General features: G+C 34.4%; 1 protein-coding gene across 4 annotated transcripts in view; it reads right to left on the bottom strand.

Annotated features, from left to right (window-relative positions):
• COMMD9 (COMM domain containing 9) overlaps positions 1-20,061 on the bottom strand; it is a 1,186,740-nt gene that overhangs the window by 1,023,122 nt on the left and 143,557 nt on the right. The window contains exon 1 of one of the 4 annotated variants that reach the window (XM_050759492.1): positions 13,305-13,308. The exons of 2 other annotated variants lie outside the window; for them this stretch is intronic. The gene's annotated coding sequence lies outside the window, so the exon portion shown is untranslated. Of the gene's footprint in view, positions 1-5; positions 10-13,304; positions 13,309-20,061 lie in introns of those variants that run through there. One more of the 4 variants, XM_050759505.1, reaches the window with a different exon arrangement.

Raw genomic sequence — 20,061 nt, 5'->3', positions numbered from 1 at the left:
TTAAACCCCCAAGTCGGCTCCAGAATTTGAGATAGTTTCTTTGTGCCTTGAGTCTGGCCATTTCCTCAACTTTTGGCATTGAAAATAAAAATTCCTTTCCTTTTACCAGACCTCACCTCTTGTGTATTCAGCTTGACAGGCAGGGAGCAACCACACCGGAGTTTGGTTACGTAATTTCCCATGTAGAATTGCTGTGCCACTCAGTGCTGAAGGAATGATGCAGTACAGAGAAGAGCAAACTACTCATAGAAGGAACTGGCAATGATGACAGTAAAAAGACAGCTCCCCAAGTGGCTTACATATAGCTGACCTTGAAGAGGCAGCTAAGCATGTGTGCACCCTCTTGAGGATCTGCTACTTGTAACTGGAGAAGCTTGAATGGAGGTGACATAAAATAGGAAAGATGAGGGAAATAGCAAACACAGCCTAGGCAATGTTATCCCCATCCATAGTATAAAAAATAGTGTGACCTAGTTTGTATAAATGAGACATGGAGCCAAGACTAAGATAGGAATCACATCAAATAGAGAACAAGTAATAAATCTGAAAAAGAAGGATTAGTGATATCCTCAAACACTAATGAAATATACTTGCCTTTTTTTAATCAGTCATCAGTCAGTGGGTATGAAAAATATTGGTTATCTCGATGAGTCAAAGAAAATGTAGACAAGCCTTTTTTGGGGGGAGGGAGGGGTGACAGCATCTGACTCTGTTGCCCAGGCTGGAATGCATTGGCTTAATTACTGCTCACTGCAACTTCCACCTCTCGGGCTCAAGTGATCCTCCCACCTCAGCCTCCCAAGAAGCTAAGACTCCAGGTGCATGGAACTATGCCTGGCTAACTTTTGCCTTTTTAGTAGAGGCAGGATTTTGCCATGTTGCCCAGGCCGGTCTCAAACTCCTAAGCTCAAACAGTCCTCCCACTTCGGCCTCCCAAAGTGCTGGGATTACAAGCATGAACCACTGTGCCCAGCCACCAAGTAGGAATTCTGATATAGGGCTTTTGGTAAGTGTATTAGTACATTTTCATGCCACTTACAGAGACATATCTGAGGCTGGACAATTTACAAAAGAAAGAGGTTTAATGGACTCACAGTTCCATGAGCCTGGGGAGGCCTCACAATCATGGTGGAAGGGGAAGGTACCTTTGTGCAGGGAAACTTCCCTTGATAAAGCCATCAGATCTCCTGAAACTTATTTACTATCAGGATGATAGCACAGGAGAGACCCTCCTCCATGATTCAATTACCTCCTACCCAATCCCTCCCACAACATGTAGGAATTGTGGGAGCTACAATTCAAGTTGATATTTGGGTGAGGGACACAGTCAAACCATTTTACCTCACCCCTGGCCCCTCCCAAATCTCATCCTCACTGCTAGGCAGTACCCCAGTGGGGACTTGGTGAGGGGGTGCCCACCGCACATTTCCCTTCTGCACTGCCCTAACAGAGGTTTCCCATGAGTGCCCTGCCCCTGAAGCAAACTTCTGCCTAGACATTTTCCATATATCCCCTGAAATCTAGATGGAGGTTTCTAAACATTACTTCTTGACTTCTGTGCACCCACAGGCTCGACACCACATGAAAGCTTCCATGGCCTGGGGATTGCACCCTCTGAAGCCATGGCCTGAGCTGTACCTTGGGCCCTTTTAGTCATGGCTGGAATGGCTGGGAAGCAGGGCATCAACTCCCTAGACTGAACACAGCAGAGGGACCTTGGGCCTGGTCCAGGAAACGATTTGTTCCTCCGAAGCCTCTAGGACTCTGATGAGAGTGGCTGCTGCAAAGCTCTCTGACATATCCTAGAGACATTGTTCCCATTGTCTTGGTGATTAACATTCAGGTACTCCTTACTTATGCAAATTTCTGCAGCCAGCTTGAATTTGTCATCAGAAAATGGGATTCTGTTTTCTATCATATTGTCAGGCTGCAAATTTCCCAAACTTACATGCTCTGTTCCACTTTTAAAACTGAATGCCTTGAACAGCAACCAAGTCATCTTTTAAATGCTTTGCTGCTTAGACATTTCTTCCACCAGATACCCTAAATCATCTCTCTCAAGTTCAAAGTACCAGAGATTTCTAGGGCAGAGGCAAAATGCTTCCAGTTTCTTTGCTGAAACATGACAAGAGTCAACTTTGCTTCAGTTCCCGATAAGTTCCTCATCTTCATCTGAGATGACCTCAGCTTGGATTTCATTGTCAATTTCATCATCAGCATTCTGGTCAAAGCTGTTCAACAAGTCTCTAGGGAGTTCCAAACTTTCCCACATTTTCCTGTCTCCTTGTGAGCCCTCCAAACTGTTCCAACCTCTGCCCATTACCCAGTTCCAAAGTCGCTTCCACGTTTCTGGGTATCTTTTCAGCAGTGCCCCATTCTGCTGGTACTAATTTACTGTATTGGTCCATTTTCACACTGCTGATAAAGACATCACTGAGACTGGGCCATTTACAAAACAATGACGTTTAATGAACTCATAGTTTCACATGACTGGGAAGGCCTCACAATCATGGTAGAAGGTGAAAGCCACATCTCACATGGAGTCAACAAGAGAATAAAGCTTGTGCAGAGATACTCCCTTTTATAAAACAATCAGATCGCGTGAGACTTATTCACTATCAGGAGAATAGCATGAAAATTCATGATTCAATTACCTCCCACTGGGTACCTGAGCTACAATTCAAGATGAGATTTGGGCGGGGACACAGCCAAACAATATCAGTAGGATATTCTTAGACATGTTCCTCCTGGGAATGTGTTGTATGCTGAATTTTGTCCCCTATAAGTTATACTAAATTACTAACACCTAGTAGTTCAAAACATAATTCTATTTGAAAATAAGGTCACTACATATGTAATTAGTTAAAATTAGATCATATAACAGTCAAGTGGGTCCTACTCCATATTGGATTAAGGAATCTAATATGACTGGTACCCTTTTAAGAAGAGTGGAAGAGACACAGAAACAGAGACCGAAGGTGAAGGTGACCATTAATGAGACATAGACATTGGAGTGAAGCCTCTTCAAACTAAGATTTTCAGGGAGTGCTGACAACACCAAAATCTAAGGGAAAGACATGGAACAGATTCTGCCCTAGACTTTTCAGAGACAGCATGATGCTGCCGACACCTTCTTTGTGGATTTCTAGACTCCAGGACTGTGAGAGAATACATTTCTGTCATTTTAAACTCTCCTAGATAGTGAAACTGTGTTACAACAGTTTTAGGAACAAGCATGGCTGATAATGCATGCTGCAAACAAGATAGAAAACAATTAAGAGATGAGAAATTAGATAAGAAGCACCAAGAAGAAAACTGACTGGAAAACTGATCACAAGCTATTATCAAGTGAGATGAATTGTGCACCTCCAGGCCAATCATAGCAGCACACAGTGCATTTCACTCTGTGGGCTGCTGAACACAAAGAAATTTGTTGAGTCATCAGTCATTCTCAAATGTACAGTTATGGAAGCAAAAGACAACATGCTATTTACTCCAAAAAACGTCTTTAAATTGAACAATGGAGGAGTTATATAACAGCTTATGTGTTCCTGCTTCCCAGTCTTCTGCTTAATTTCTCTTTCTTATAACACTATAATATTAAGAGCCTATTGACACTATTGATAATGGCTATAAGACTCAAGGAAAAATACACAAGTATAAAATAGAAAGAAAAAAGAAAATTAAAAGTACTCATACAAAACATGCCCCAATAGAATTTATCTGTGTCTTACTGGTTAGTAAACCTATATGCAAGAGTTTGATTACACAGTCTAAAACCAACTGGAAGAAAGGTGAAATATTCCATATACCATAGAAAGATTTGTTTTCCATCTGCAACAGTTGAGTGTTTGAGTATCTGATAGCATCTATTACATCTTTATACTTTTGATTAAGCTAAATTTACATCACTGACAATTAGATGAAGTCCTGAAAAGTAAATTTATACCTAGAATTTTTAAATGTATAACAGGACTGCTTAAAGAACTGTGTACATATGTATGTCCACACACACACCTATTTCTGTATGTAGAAATATGTTGCAATATACAGGCTGCTTCTTTTGACACGGGAATGTGGCTTTAATACGACTTTTGGTATATTTGCATGTCATTTGGAAGTAGGTAGTAAATATTGATTTCCCATACAAAATTCAGTCACATTGATTGTCAAACAGATAAGGATAAAATCAACAGTAAGATAAAATAAGAACAACAAAAATACTTGAGATGCATATCCAACGACAAGTTTTTCTTTTCTTTTCTCTTCCTTGTTGTTGTTTTAATATGATTAGATACAGGTAGTACGCCCTCATAGTTTAAATAAATGAAAACTCTTACTTTATTCTAAGGAATAGCTACCACTAAACTACATAGATAGATTCAGATTTTTTCCCCATATGGTGTAGAAGCATAAAAAAGAAAAAAGTTTACCTTCTTCTACCTAAAATCCAATTCCACTTTTCAGAGGTAATTATTTTAAGCAATTTTTGTTCTGTAGGTACTTCCATAACTGTAGATAATATATTTATAGTTTTATTCATTTATACCTTTATTTATTATGTATTGACTTATTTAACAGAAAGACAATTTAGCTTAAACTGCTCCATCTCTCTTTTCTGTTTTCGTCTGTGCCAAATAACCACATAATTTTCTCTCTTTCTTTTAATTTTTTTCATCAAACACTTTAATAATTTTAACAGGGAAACATTTATTCTTGCTTACTCCCTTTCTTCCATCTCTCCCTCACCATACTCTATCATCTAAACTTAGCTTTTATAATGTGTCAAAGTTCAGAGCATTAACATTGTAAAATAAAATATGAAAAAGAATAGTTTATGACTTGTCTAAAATTGTATTTTAAAAATTAAAATTTGGTTTCTAGCATACATTTTATTATGTAATGTTATTTAAGACATAATGCTGTAGGATAATTAGATTCATGAAAGAAGCAATATAATCTGATGTGATTAAATATATGCAACATCATGACAAATATAGATAGAAAAATTTGGAAAAGCATAAACATATACACATAGGTATGCCTTATTAATTCCAAAGATACCTAAATACTTCATATATTTGTAGATATTTCATAGATATGCATATATATATGTATATGTGTGTGTGTGTGTGTGTGCATTTTAGCTTTATTCCACCTTAGCTGCATTTCACAATTCTTGATATGCTTTGTTTTCCTTTTAATTCAGATAAAATAATTACTAATTTCACTTTTAATTTCCTTTTTATCTATGAGTCATCTGGAAATATGTTGTTTTTAAATATTTGGAATTTTTCACATTTCTGGTGAGGGCTTTGGGTCAGACAATATCAGCTCAGTCTCCAGAGGGGCTAGAATCTTAAGTCAGTATGCCAGTGGTCAATAATGTCTACATAACTGAGTGCCAATAAAAACTCTGGACACCAAAGCACAGGTGAGCTTCCTTGGTTGGCAATACTTTGTGTATATAGTCACACATCATTGCTGGGAAAAGTGAGTTCTATTCATGACTACACTGAGAGAAGATAGTTGGAAGCATCACACTTGGCATTTTTCTGGGCTCAGCCTTATGCCTCTCTTCCCATGGTTCATTTCAATAATATAATCTATAATATCTATCTATATAGTTTATTATCTTTCAGTAATACACTTTACTAAAGAGTGTAATAGCTTTCAGTGAAATTTTTAGCTTTTCAAATGAATTATAGAACCTGAGGGTGGTCGTGTGAACGTTTGAACTTTTAGCTGGTGTTACAAGAGGATGGTCTTGAAATCTCTAAACTTGCATTGGTTGTCAGAAGTGAGGGCGTAGCCTTGTGTAATACTTGCATACTTCCTAGATGGCCGACTCTGACACTTCTCTGATGGATAAATGGGTGATTTACTTGCTACTGCCAGGTAGGGCTAGAGATCCAGGTTCTCCGGTTGGCCTCCATGATTAATACCCTAACTAAGAAGAGAGAGGGAGCCTTTTTTACTACTGGTGAAGATGGAATTTTAGGCTCTCCATTAAAAACTCTACTGATACCACCCCAGTAAAGAAGGGGAGGAGTGCCTAAGTACCCCTGAATGGGAGTTGAATTCAGCCTCCTTTTGTGGTCTCCACGGATATCATGGGGTGTGGGAGCTTTGTCACTACCCAACAGTGTTGAGCATTCTAGCTTCTCACTCATTCTTCTCCAACATCACACTGGTGGCAGCTTTGGAATGCTTCACTAATGCCTGGGAAGGGTGGAATCTGTGCTCTCCACTTGACCTTTATTGATGGGTTTTGGGTTAGAGCCACATTTTATTTTATTCTGTGGATAAGAGTGGTTTTCAGTGGTTTTCACTTTGTGACAGTCTAGACTGCCTGTTTTCTGACCCCTTGGCTAAGAAAAGCCGACTTTTCTTGCCTTCTCCCTGTTTTTAATTTGTCTATGCCCATTGGTGTTTCTGGGTGGCCAACTTCTTTGATTTTCAGTCTAAATTATAGAAGGCCTAAAGAAAACCCAGGGAGCTAAAGAGCTCACTATCGTGTTATTCCCCAAGTTATGAGCTGCCCTGAGTTCTCTTCACTTTTGCCAGTTTTCTTATTTTTTTTTTAAATTTATAATGCTAAGGGTTTCTAGCTTTACTTAGTGGAAAGAATAAGAAAAAGTATGTCTATTCCATCTTTCTCAAAGTGTGTTACTATATAACTGAGAGTTCTGTGATTTACCCTATGCATCTTTAACTTATCACAATCTAATTTCAGTTAATATTCTACCACTTTGTGTATAATGATAGAACTTTGAAACAGTTATTTTATCTTCTTCCTTCCACCTTTTGTCTTTTTATGACATAAATATTATTTCTACGGGTGTATTAAAACCTAATAACATTGTTATTTGCTTTTACTTTTTTTTTTTTTTTTGACAGGCTGTCTGTCACTGAGGTTGGAGCACACTGGCATGATATGGCTTACTGTGGCCTCTACTTCCTGGGCTCAAGCAATCCTCCCACTTCAGCCTCCAAAGTAGCTAGTTCAGCAGGTGCACACCACCACCACACTTGGCTGATTTAAATTTTTTTTTTTTTTGTATAGATGGGACCTTACCATGTTGCCCAGGCTGCTCTAGGACTCCTGAGCTCAAACAATTTTCCCACGTCAGCCTCCCAAAGGGCTGAGATTACAGGCATGAGCCTCTGTTCCCAGCCTGCTTTCACTTTGAACAATGAACTTTTAAATAAATTTTTAAAAGTAAACAGGTCTTTAATATTTATCCACATAATTGCTATTTCTGACATTATTTATTCTTTTCTACCCAATATAGTTTTCTTATGCCTAAAAATTTGCCTTAATATTTATGAAAGTATAGGTCTCATGGTGATACACTCTCTCAACTTTTGTTTTTCTAGAGGCTTCTTTATCTCAATTTCTTTTTGAAGACTATTTGCACTGGGTAAATGTTTTGTTTTAATGCCTCTAGCTTATATTTGTTTTATGATAAGTCTGTTTTCAGTGTTACCTTTGTTCCTTTGAATCTGTTATATCTTTCTTTTTTCTATTAGCTTTGAAAATTTAAGTCTGTTTTCAGTGTTACCTTTGTTCCTTTGAATCTGTTATATCTTTCTTTTTTCTATTAGCTTTGATAATTTTTTATATTGCTATTTTTCAACAATTTAATTCTGTGTTTTTGTGGAGGTGGTTTATTTATATGTATTTTTCTTTGGGTTTCTTGGTTTTCTTTATATTTATTTTGCTTTGTAGGTTTTTAAATCCATATTTGCAACAAACTAGGCCATCATTTCTTCAAATCTTTTTCTGTCACCTTATGTTAGATGACAAGATATTGTCTTGCAATTTACTGATTTTGTTAATATTTATCATTTTTTTCTCTTTGTGCTTTATTTTTGATAAGTTCTGATGCCATTTAAAAGCTCACTGATACTTTTTTGCTGATGTCTAATCTACTTTTGATTATATTCATTGAATTTTTTTACTTCAGATACTGTATTTTTCAGCTATACAAATTTCAGTTTTTGCCTCATTTGTGCCTTCCATGTCTATGCTCTTTTCTTTATGTATTTATTTAAATCCTTGGGCATATGTATAAGAGCTTTATGAAGTGATTGTCTACTATTTCCATCTTGTCTCTCATTTATGGTTCTTTAATTTTCTATTAACTATTTTTTCTTTCTAATTATGTATCCTTTTGTATCACTTTTTCACAAATCTGGTAAATTTTCATTCTATGCAGCGTGTTTTAATGTTACATTTTTAAATGTTTGGTCTCCTTTTTCTTCTTTTAATAGAAGTTTTTGACAGCTAGAGTTTAGTGACTAGTGGGTTGTGTTGATTCTTTCAAGGCTTGTTTTTTTTTTCTTTCCAACTTTTATTTTAGATTCAGGGGTTACAAGTTCAGGTTTGCTACATGGGTAAATTACATGGTGCAGAGATTTGGTGTACAGATTATTTTGTCACCCAGATAATGAGTATAGTTCTGGGTAGGTCTTTTTTCTATCCTCACCTTCCTCACATCCTCTACCCTCAGTAGGCCCTGCTGTCTATTGTTGCCTTCTTTGTATCCACGTGTACTCAATGTTTGGCTCCCACTTATTAGTGAGGACATGTGGTATGTGGTTTTCTGTTCCTGCATTAATTCACTGAAGATAATGGCCTCCACTCTATCCATGTAGCTGTAAAGGACACAATTGTTTTTAATGGCTGTGAATTCCATGTTGTATATACCACATTTTCTTTATCCAGTCCACCACTGATGGGCATCTAGGTTGATTTCATGTCTTTTCTATTAGGAATAGTGCAGTGACGAACATAAACATGTATATGTCTTTGTAGTAGAACAATTTATATTTCTTTGGGTGTATGCTCACTAATGGGATTGCAGATTTGAATGGTAGTTGTATCTTAAGTTCTTTGAGAAATCTCGAAAAACCTGCTTTCCACAGAGGCTGAACTAATTTACATTCCCACCAGCAATGTATAAATGTTTCCTTTTCTCCACAACCTTGCCAGCATGTGTTTTTTTTTAAATTTTATTTTATTACTATTACTATTTTTGAGACAGAGTCTCACTCTTCACCCATGCTGGAGTGCAGTGGCATGATCTCTGTTCACTCCAACCTCCACCTCCCAGGTTCAAGTGATTCTTGTGCCTCAGCCTCCCAAGTAGCTGAGATTACAGTCATGCATACCAAGCCCGGCTAATTTTTGTATTTTTAGTAGAAATAGGGTTTCATCATGTTAGCCAGGCTGGTCTTGAACTCCTGACCTCAAGTTATCCACCCATCTCAACCTCCAAATGTGCTGGGACTACAGGTGTGAGCCACAGTGCCTGGCCTAATTTTTTTCTTTTTTTTAAATAATAATAGCCATTCTGATTGGTATAAGATGGTATCTCATGGTAGTTTTGATTTGCATTTCTTTAATGACTAGTGATATTGAGCAATGTTTCATATGCTTCTTGGCCAATGTATGTCTTATCTTGAGAAGTGTCTGTTCATGTCCATTGCTCATTTATTTTTTTAATGGAATCATCTTTTACCTTTAATAAAGTTTCTTATAGATTCTGGATATTAGATTGAAGTTTTTTGTTTTTTCCTTTTTTTTTTTTTACATTTCTTATAGACTCTGGATATTAGACCTTTTTCAGATGCACAGTTTACAAAAATTTCATCCCATTGTGTTGGTTGTCTGTTTACTCTGTTGATTGTTTATTTTGCTGTGCAGAAGTTCTAGTTAATTAGAACCTGCTTGTCAATTTTTATTTTTGTTACAATGACTTTTGGTGTCTTCAATATGAAAAATTTGCTGGAGTCGATGTCCCGAATGCTATTTCCTACGTTTGCTTCTAGAGTTTTTACTATTTCCCCCAATAATCTCTTACATCTGACTGAATCTAGGCTTTTGTAGTTTCAGGTTTTGCTTTTAAGTGTTTAATTTATCTCGAGTTGATTTTTGTATATGATGAAAGAAAGCAGTCCGGTTTCAATCTTCTGCATATGGGTAACCAGTTATCCTAGCACCATTTACTGAATAGGGAATCCTTTTCTTGCTTGTTATTTTCAGCTTTTTTGAAGATTAGATGGTTGCAGGTGTGCTGCTTTACTTCTGGGTTTTCTAACCTGTTCCATTGGTCTATGTGTCTACCTATTGTAGTATTATTTGAAATCAGGTAGAGTGATGCCTCTGGCTTTATTCCATTTGCTCAGGATTGCTTTCATTATTTGGACTCTTTTTAATTCTAAATGAATTTTAGAATAGTTTTTTCTAATTCTGTGAAAAATGTCATTGGTAGTTTGATAGTAATAGCATTGGATCCATGAATTGCTTTTGGCAGTATGTTCATTTTAAACAGTATTAGTTCTTCCTATCCATGAGCATGGAATATTTTTTCTATTTGTTTGTATTGTCTCAGCAGTGTTTTAAAATTCTTCTTGTAGAGATCTTTCACTTCCTGCATTAGCTGTCTTCTTAGATATCTTATTCTTTTTGTGTCTACTGTGAAGAATGTGATTGTGTTATTGATTTGGTTCTCAGCCTGAATGTTATTGGTGTATAGAAATGATACTGATTTGTGTACATTGATTTTGCATCCTAAAACTTTGCTGAATTGGTTTATCAGATCTAGGAGCCTTTGTGTAGAGAGTATAGGTTTTTCTAGGTAGAGAATTTGCTCATCTACAAGGAGAGATAGTTTGACTTCCTCTATTTCTATTTGGATGTGAACTCTTTTTATTTAAGCTTGTTAGGTCCAGTGTTAACTTTTACTTTAGGACAAATTTAACCATACTGCAAGTGCTTCACACTTTTGGAGTGTCTACAATCCATCTTAGTGTTTAGGTATTAATTCAGAGCACACTTTTTGGTCAAATTTCAGATGTCTTCTAGATCTTTGTGGGATTTGTCCAGATTACAGCTCCTGGCTGTTTTTGGCCTTGCCCTGCAGAGTTTCTCCCCATGAAACATAGGTAACTATTCAGATAAACATTCAGTAAGATGCCTTTGCAGATTTATGGAGTTCTTTCTCTATGTATCCATTCTTATCTCCTACTCCTCTCTTTAAACTCTAGATATCTTGTCCATCCTGAACTTTGTTCAATGTCTCCTCAACTCAATGAGCCCACCATACTGTGTTTGGACAACCTATCTATCCCTCGGTCAATAAATTGTCTCTAGGCAAAAAGCTCTAATAAGCTTACATTGCCATTTGTTTTTCTTCTTGCAAAGGTCACAGTTCTGTTCTGCCTGATGTCCAAAAGTATAAAGCATGTCATTTAATTTATTTTATTCAGTTTCTCATTATTTACAGCAAGAGGGCATCTCTCTGTTATTTGTTTCCGGAAGTAGAACTGTGTAAGTCACATATTTTCATAAAATGTGACTAATCTTTTAAAATTTCTTTCTTGAATTATTGTTTCCTTATCATCTCCAAATTTATAGTTTTTTTAATACACAATTGTTCTTTTCTTTTAATCCTTAACCTTCTTTTTTGGTTTTGTTTTTATTTTCAAAACTCTGATTTGTCTTTAAAAACAATAGCATACTTAATATAAGTGGCTATTAGAGGTTATTGCTGGTTCAGACCTATTTCTCCAATGGACCTTTTTAAGTGTGATGGCTGCACTTCCCTGATGTTATATAAGCAGAAATTTGGAAATAAGACTACTTTTAAGTGACATTCACACTATGATTAAAAAGAGCATTTTTCTGCAGCAAGATTCACATCAGCAGCTCTAGTTTTTCCAAAGCAGATTTTTTTTCTTTCTTTCTTTCTTCCTTCCCCGCCCCCTCCCCCACATTTCTTTAGGGAACAGTACTTGTGTTTTGGCCTGAGGAAAAACACTTTGCTGACTCAAACTTGAGAAGAGATAGGAGGGTAATTTAAGCAGCTATCCTGTTAGAAAAAAATCAATTATTCCTCTTGATTTCTGCACAACCACCATTCCTATTCTGTAATCTTGATAGCTTTGAGTTTAGAGACTCCCATTTTTTATCACTAAAATGAATGGCTCCCAAGTTCAATAAAAAGCTCTCTTTTGTTGTAGGCTAAAATTCCTCCATGTTATCTATGTATTCTAGGAAAATTTTAGAATATTTGGTCTATTGAAGTTTCCTCTCTCATTCTTAATATTGCTATAGATTTATTAATTTATTGTATTTTATGTCTCTTCATTTCCATTTTATGAGGATTTAGCAGGGATAGAAGTAAAACATATATTCTCAATCTACTCTCAGGTATAGTTGCCTGAGGATTTTTTAAAGACAGATTTTGCATTTTAAAACTTTGCTTTCTCTTCTGCACGATGTGAATAAAACACTTGTCTTTCTTGCAGCATTGTTTGAGAATAAATCTAAAGACACAATGTATATGAAAATATTTGGTATTTGTAGATAATTGAGTTAAATATTTGGATATAATGTTTCCATTAAGCACAAATTTTAGAAGGGAAAGAGAAAAAGAAACAAATTAAACAAAACATGATCCATGTATGAGTTTTGTATAGTTTAACACTCATTGTCATGTGCTTTATCTTTCATTGCTATGCATCAAATTTGTTAGGCTAGGGCTAATTTAGTTTGGATGGTATCTTGTGCAACCTCACACAGGTAATGAATGGTATAGCCTGTCCTTTAATCCATGTCAATTAACAGAATCATTTCAGGTATTCGTTAATAAATGATGGACCGCTTTAATGGAGATTCTGGGAAGGCTCCATTCCTTTCTGCTTCTTAGTGTTCTCATGAACATGATTAAGTAATTTTTGGCAATATTCTCATATAGACCTGACAAAGATACCTCTCCCTAGACATTTGAGAACTGGGGAGTTCCTCTCTATTTAAAAGTTCCTCTCTATTTGAAAGGTAGCGTAGTCTCTAAGAATTATAATTCACTCTTTAAATCAGTCACTCTTTCACTTGAGTATGTAAGGAAAAGTTTCCAGGCTCCACTTGTATTTCTTTCCAGTTAGTCATGATATCCAGATATCGAAAAGCACTAAATAGATTTTTCCAGCTCTGTAATTTCACAAGCCATTATATAACACCAAAAAAATCATCACTACTAGTGAAATAAGTTGCTCAACTCACTTTTAAAAAATAACCCAACTCCAGAATCTAATTTCATGTAGAATGTTTCAAAACTCACTAAATTCTTAACGCAGAATTTATGTTGGAAGTGATAATTACTGATAACCTGTGAACTAATTATTTTCAAACATGTCTACCTTTGCTGTGTTGTAATTAATTGCTAGAAATAATGTTATTTCTACATCATCCTAAAGATTCTTGCTCATTATCATGTGTTTCAAAATTGTCAACTCCCCCCCATATGGCTTTTGAACATTTTCAAATTTAGACAGTTATAAATGGTAATTATTAATAAGCTTCCATTCTGCAAGTTTCATGTTTTCTCCCCTCAAATATGCATTATATGTATATATACATATAAATAAAACATGTTTACATGTATAAATAAATATAAGAAATAATATGTATATATCCCTTTTTTTTTTTTTTAAGACAAGGTCTTACTCTGTCACCCAGGCTGGAGTGCAGTGCAATGATCACAGCTCACTGCAGCCTCAACTTCCTGGACTCAAATAATCCTCTCAGTAGCTAGGACTACAGGCACACATCACTATGCTCTACTATTTTTAGATGTGTATTCTTTTTTACAGAATAGTTTATATTCTCTTTGTCTAAAAAAATTAATTAAAAGTTACTATCCAAAGGGAATGTGAGCTTAATTGATAGTACTCTCCTCACCCAGTATAGTAGTATTTATCAATATTTTCCCCTATACTATGCTGAGAAATATATAGTACCTTGTTACTCAACACATGTCTATATGTACACATGTACACATAAAAAATAAAACATGTTTCATAAAATAACTTTACTTTTATTATATGTACTGCATCTTATATCTGTTTTTTAAAATAATGTTTGTGGACCACTGCATTGATTTCATTACCTATAATCTGGCATCTTCAGATCCTTCGTAATTATGAGGCATCTGACATTGTATCAGGAAAGGGCTAGGAAGTTCTCTTCCCTTATTTTGGTTTGTTCAGTTTAGAGTATGAACCTAGGACATGGTCTTGTTCAGTTGGATACTTCCAAGAGGGACATATTATATTTTTAATTGTAATATAGTAGCTTTATAGAAGTGAATAAAGAGCTTCATTATTTATTATATAAGAATACTTATGCAAATAATGCCAAAGTTAAGAAATGGTGTCATATGGTGACATTTTCAAAGCCCTCTGATGGCCCTGCATAATCCATGTATCCTCCATCCTTCATCCTCTCCAAAGGTAAACATTGTCTTGATTTTATTTCTTTCTTGCTACATTTTTATTTTTTACTACCGAAACATTTATCTCTAAGTTTTGTAATTAATTTTTGCTTGTTTTAAAATTTTATATCACTAGAATGCTGTTATATGTTCCACAATTTTTTACTCATCATTATATTTGTAATGTCCATCTCTGATGTTGCATTTAGTTACATTTCATTTGTTGTTCTTGCTGTATTGTATTCTGTTGTGTGACTATACCACCAATTTATTTTTTAAATGTTGGTTAAAAGACACGTATTTTTTCTAGTCTTGGATTATTATAATTAACAGTGTTATGAACATTATTCTATGTGACTCTTGGTGTGTGTGGACACCTTTCTAAAATAAATATATTTAGAAGTTTAATTGATCATAATGTTTGCTTATGTTCCACAGTAGTAGAAAACCACTGAGATCCAAAGCATTCATTTCAATTTACACTCCCATCGTAAGTGTATGAAAGTTCCAACTGCCTTGCATCATTACTAACACTATGTATTATCAGTTTCTATTTTTAGGCAAATTATTCAATCACTGTGTCTATAAATCTCATTTCGGATTTAATTTTCTTTCACTGATCACTAATGAAGTTGAGCATCTTTTCGTTTGTTTTTACGTCATTTGGAATTTCTCCTTTTTCGGTTTCCTTTTTAACTATTTTGGGCTTTTTAATTGGGGCTTCTGTCTTTTTGCAATTGATTTGTATGACTATATTCTTTGGATATAAATTATTTTGTTATATGTGTTTCAATACCTTGTCTCACTCTATAGATTGATTTTTAATTATTAACAGTAAAACAAATTTTAAAGCAAATTTGTTTTTCCCTTTATGTTTAATATATGTATTTTTTGTTCCTTTAATAACATTATGCCTATCTTTTATCACAACCTTCTCCATCCTATCTAGAGGTTGTCACTGGCTGTTGTGGCAATGATACCCCAGTTTTTCATTATGTTTTTTCAATCTATTTATGCATAACTACATATTTTTTAATTTTATTTACTTGCTACATTATATAAATGATGTCATACTTTATATAATCTTTTATGTATTGCTTCTTTTGATTAATATCTTTATATAGTTGTTGGTATATTTTCATTGATCAGGAGTATTTCTATGCATATATAAAACCATTTTCCTTACTTTATCTTAGAGATGTATGAGTCTGTTTCTGGGGTTTCTAATTTGTTTTATTATCCCATCATGAATCTTAAATCAATATCATACTATTGAAAAAAATTAATAGTATGTATTTATATCTGCTACTGAATATTCTCTAAGTTTGTACTTCTACTTCAGTATTAACTTAGGTGTTCATATGCCTTTGAATTTCCAAATAAGTTTTGGAATAACCTTGATAATTTCTGCGCAAATATTGACTATATTTTGATTGGGATTATTTTGATTATATTAATCAACTTTTATAAAATTGGCACCCTTAGCACATTTAATAATTTACTCATGACTATTGTACATTTCTCCATTTATTCAGTTCTTTTAAAATTGCTTTTAAAAGTGCTTTCTTGCTTTGTGATGATTTTTGCTTATTTTTAATTAAACTTATTTCTGTATATTTTATATTATTTGTGCTATTCTAATTGTATCATAAATCAGTTATGTTTTCTAAATTGTTTGTTACTAGTTTATGGAAAAAAAACAGACATTTGTTTACTTACCTTATATTCAGTAACCTTGCTAAATTTGTTTGTCAATTCCATTAGGTTTTCTCTAAATATCTTGCTCTATTTTCTATATACAAATTCATGTAATCTATAACTGGAGGAGGCTGTAGGTGTTCTTTTCCAACATTTATTACTTTTATTTTGTTGTTTCTCCTATTTTTTGTGTTACTGATGTAGCTAAGATTAATGTCACAGTGTTGCTAACAAAAATTCTTGTCTGACAGACACTGATCTCTGGAAGAAGATAATATTTTACCATTAAGAGTGATGTCTGCTGTAGTACTTTGTAAATATCTTTATCAGGTCTTATTTGAGAGCCTTACTTTTATCTCTGGATGTAGTCCATTGACAGAAAGTAGACCCCTGATTTTTAAAAACCCAGTATTATGAACTTTATCTTTTAACTACATTAAGCCTATTTTTATTTTATATCATTGCTGACTTATGTTTATATCTGACGTATTATTTTGTAACTTATTTGTCCTACCTATTCTGTTCATTTTTTAATATCTAGCTTTCTTTCTAATTCACATTTTTACTTATCCCATTTTCATAGTTGTAGTGGTTATATATATTAGAAATCCCAGCAGCAGACTTGAAACCTTTTGTAGCCCTGGGAAGGGGTCTGCATCGGCTTCTGTGGCCCTTCTTTTCTGTGACTGAGAGTCCTACTATAGCTCCTGGCTTCACACATTGAGTTTACCATAGATAGAATCTAAGGATTCTATCTCACTTGGAATCCTTAGTTTCTATTACCTGATAAACCTGAACTCCCACGTACTCTGCCTGATTTTGAACACAGAGACCAGTATGTATGTGGCTTAAGCCTTGCTCACACTTGGAGTTTCTTCTGCATGTTGATCCATGTAAATGTTTATATTTTTCCCCATCTATGTGTTTAAAATAAATTTTATACTTTATTTGTAGTTTATCTATCTCTGTTTAGAGAAGCGGTGTGTCTCACAACTTATAATAGCAATTTTTACCTAGCTGGAATTTCTAACTTAATTTCTACTGTCTGAATTTGTATAGCCCTAATCCAGACTAGAGATAATGGTGGCTTAGACTATAATGGTGGCAGGAGGGAGAAGTTTATCCATTTGAGATATGCATATTTTATATCAAATTTTATAATAGTCTGTGAATGAATATGGGTGGCGAGGTACCCAGGAGTTTTAAAAAAATATCTTTCAGACTTGGTTTGAGAATTTGGATAGATTTAGCATCATTTATTGAAGTAGGAGAAACTTCGATTTTTTGGAGTTGCAATTCAAGAGTTGACTTGTGAACATGTTGATATGAAATATTGGTGAAACACAAAAGTGGATATATCAAGCAGATTGTTGGATACATGAGGGGCTGAGTACAAAACCTAGGCTAAAGACAAAGTTGGGAATTGTTAGCTTATAATTGGTATTGTAAGTCATTCTCCCTGGTTGATGCTTTTTTGCTCTAGTCTATTAGGTTGACTTTTTGCAGTCAGTCACATGTGTTTACTAATTCTAACCCTAGGAACTGAACTTCCAACCTTCTGTGTACAGAACCACCTCCTCCATTTTATATGATTCCTGAGTTTTCACTTATTCAGTTATTTTTTAAACATTTAAATGGCAAAGAAGCAAGAGTGACTCATAACTAAGTCCAGTGAACATTGACTGACTCATCATTAAGAGATGGCTATAGGACAGAACAAGGAGGTTAATCCAGGTTAAAGTTAGGCTGGAACTTTTGTTCTCATTTGTTAGAATTTTTTTTAACAGTACTTGAGTTATTGTACATGCATTTTTTTCTTTCAAATAGAAATTCAAAGTTCATGTAAAGTATTTTTTCAAAATTTAAGGCTTTTTCACGTACCAGACTCATTTTAAATATAAAGAGCCATATTCTCAAGAATTTATTTAATGACTTAGTTTCTGAAAATGAGTAAATCAATAATTTATTGATAATAAGGAGAAGTCAAAGTAAGATACAGATATCTGTGTTGCTTCAATGGAAATATGTCCTAAGAAATGCATTATGAGGTGATTTCATCATTGCATGAACAAACCTGTACAACATGTTACTGTAATGAACACTGCAGGCAATTGTAACACAATGGTAAGTATTATATATCTAAATTGATTTACTCATATAAAATGCAGAGTAAAAGTATGGTTTTAAAATTAAACAATGGTATACCCATATTGGCCACTTACTGTGAATGGAGCTTGGGGAACTAGAATTTACTCTGGGTGAGTCAGTGAGTGAGATTTGAGTGAATTTGAAGGCCTAGGACATTGTTGTGCATGACTGTAGACTTTAAAAATACTGTAAACTTACCCTACAATGAATTTATAAAAAATATTTTTATTCAGTAAATTAACTTTAGCTTACTGTAACTATTATCTTATAAATGTTATTTTTTAAACTTTTTGATTCTTTTGTAATAACAGCTCAAAACGTATTGTATAGCTGTACAAAAACAGCTCAAAACATATTGTATAGCTGTACAAAAACATTTTATTTCTTTATATATGTATTCTATAAGCTTTTTCTATTTTTGCTTTAATTTTTTCTTTTTTACTTTTTAAACTTTCTTGTTAAAAACTAAGACACAAGCACACACATTAGCATAGGCCTCCACAGGGTCAGGATGATCAATATCACTGTCTTCCAACTCCACATTTTGTCCCACTGGAAGATCTTCAGAGGCAATAACATGTGTGATGCTGTCATCTTCTATAATAACAATACCTTCTTCTACACTACCCCCTGGAGGACCGGCCTGAGGCTGTTTCATATTTAACTTTTAAAATATAAGTAGAAGGAGTACACTATAAAGCAACAATAAAAAGTGTAGTATAGTCAATATATAAACCAGTAACATATTTATTTATTATTATCAAATATTAGGCACTATACATAATTGCATATCATATACTTTTATACAACAGGCTTGTTTACACCAGCATCATCACAAACATCTGAGTAATATGTTGTGTATTGACATGATATTGGCTATGGCATTAGCAGGTGGTAGGAATTTTTCAGCTCCAGGAAAATATCATGAGACCACAGTTGTATATGCATTCCACCATTATGTGGTTCATGACGGCGTATATTCTGTACCTACTTATATTCAAATTATCATTAGTAACAACTGCCAACATTCATCTAATCACATAGTCGGCCAGTTTTCAAACTAATATATAAAAAATAGAATATTGACATAGCCTTAGAAATAGAGCAATTTCAGAATGTATAACTTTGCATTTCATCATTCTAATGTAATCATATTCTCAGTGTGTGAGACAAAATAATGTGGAACTTCATAGTTATGTGTAGGTATATTTGATACTTTCAGCTGTATTCCCTAAAAGAAATAAAAAAGAGACTGAAGAAACAGAAAATGAAGGTTTCTACTAGAATAGAAACACTAATATCTGAGGAAAAAAAATGTATGTGGTTCCATATAGTTGAATATAATGTCTTTTATTCTAAGTGTTAGACCACTCCTTAACAGTGCAGTGCTTCAGACCCCAGATTTCCCTGCTGTCTACATCATGACTAATACCACATTTTTATAAATCAGTATCAATAAGTGAAAAATGAGGAGACTTTCTGTTGTTTTAAAATACATAATAAAAGAGCTGAATCATCTTCACAGGAAACTATTAGTTTGATTTCCTGACCTGATTTTCCATTTCTGATACGCAAAGCTGCTCCTTGGTTCACTGGTGCTTTGCCTGAATCAGTCCTCTGCCGAGTCTTTGCTACCAAAAGTGAAAGTGTCAAGGCGCTTTAATAAGTGCCATTATAATGAACAAGCAGTCTCTGGACTCTGTGCTTTAAAAATCCAATAAACAGACTTTGACTGCAGTCTTTTAACTCTGTGTTAATTAAAGTAAGGACCAGTTGAATGAAATGAGAGGTGGATTATGGAGGCAACTATAATTTTGTTTTCTTTTTCCCTCTCCCTTTCCTGCTCCAACCTATGAGAAGGGTAGATAAGCTATAATTGTAACAGGGATCTGGGCCACTTAATAAATGTTTAATTACATTCAGATCTGTTCAC

The sequence above is a fragment of the Macaca thibetana genome, chromosome 14 (genome assembly GCF_024542745.1).
Source record: "Macaca thibetana thibetana isolate TM-01 chromosome 14, ASM2454274v1, whole genome shotgun sequence".
Lineage (NCBI taxonomy): Eukaryota > Metazoa > Chordata > Mammalia > Primates > Cercopithecidae > Macaca > Macaca thibetana.
This window is presented reverse-complemented; position numbering and strand designations above follow the sequence as displayed.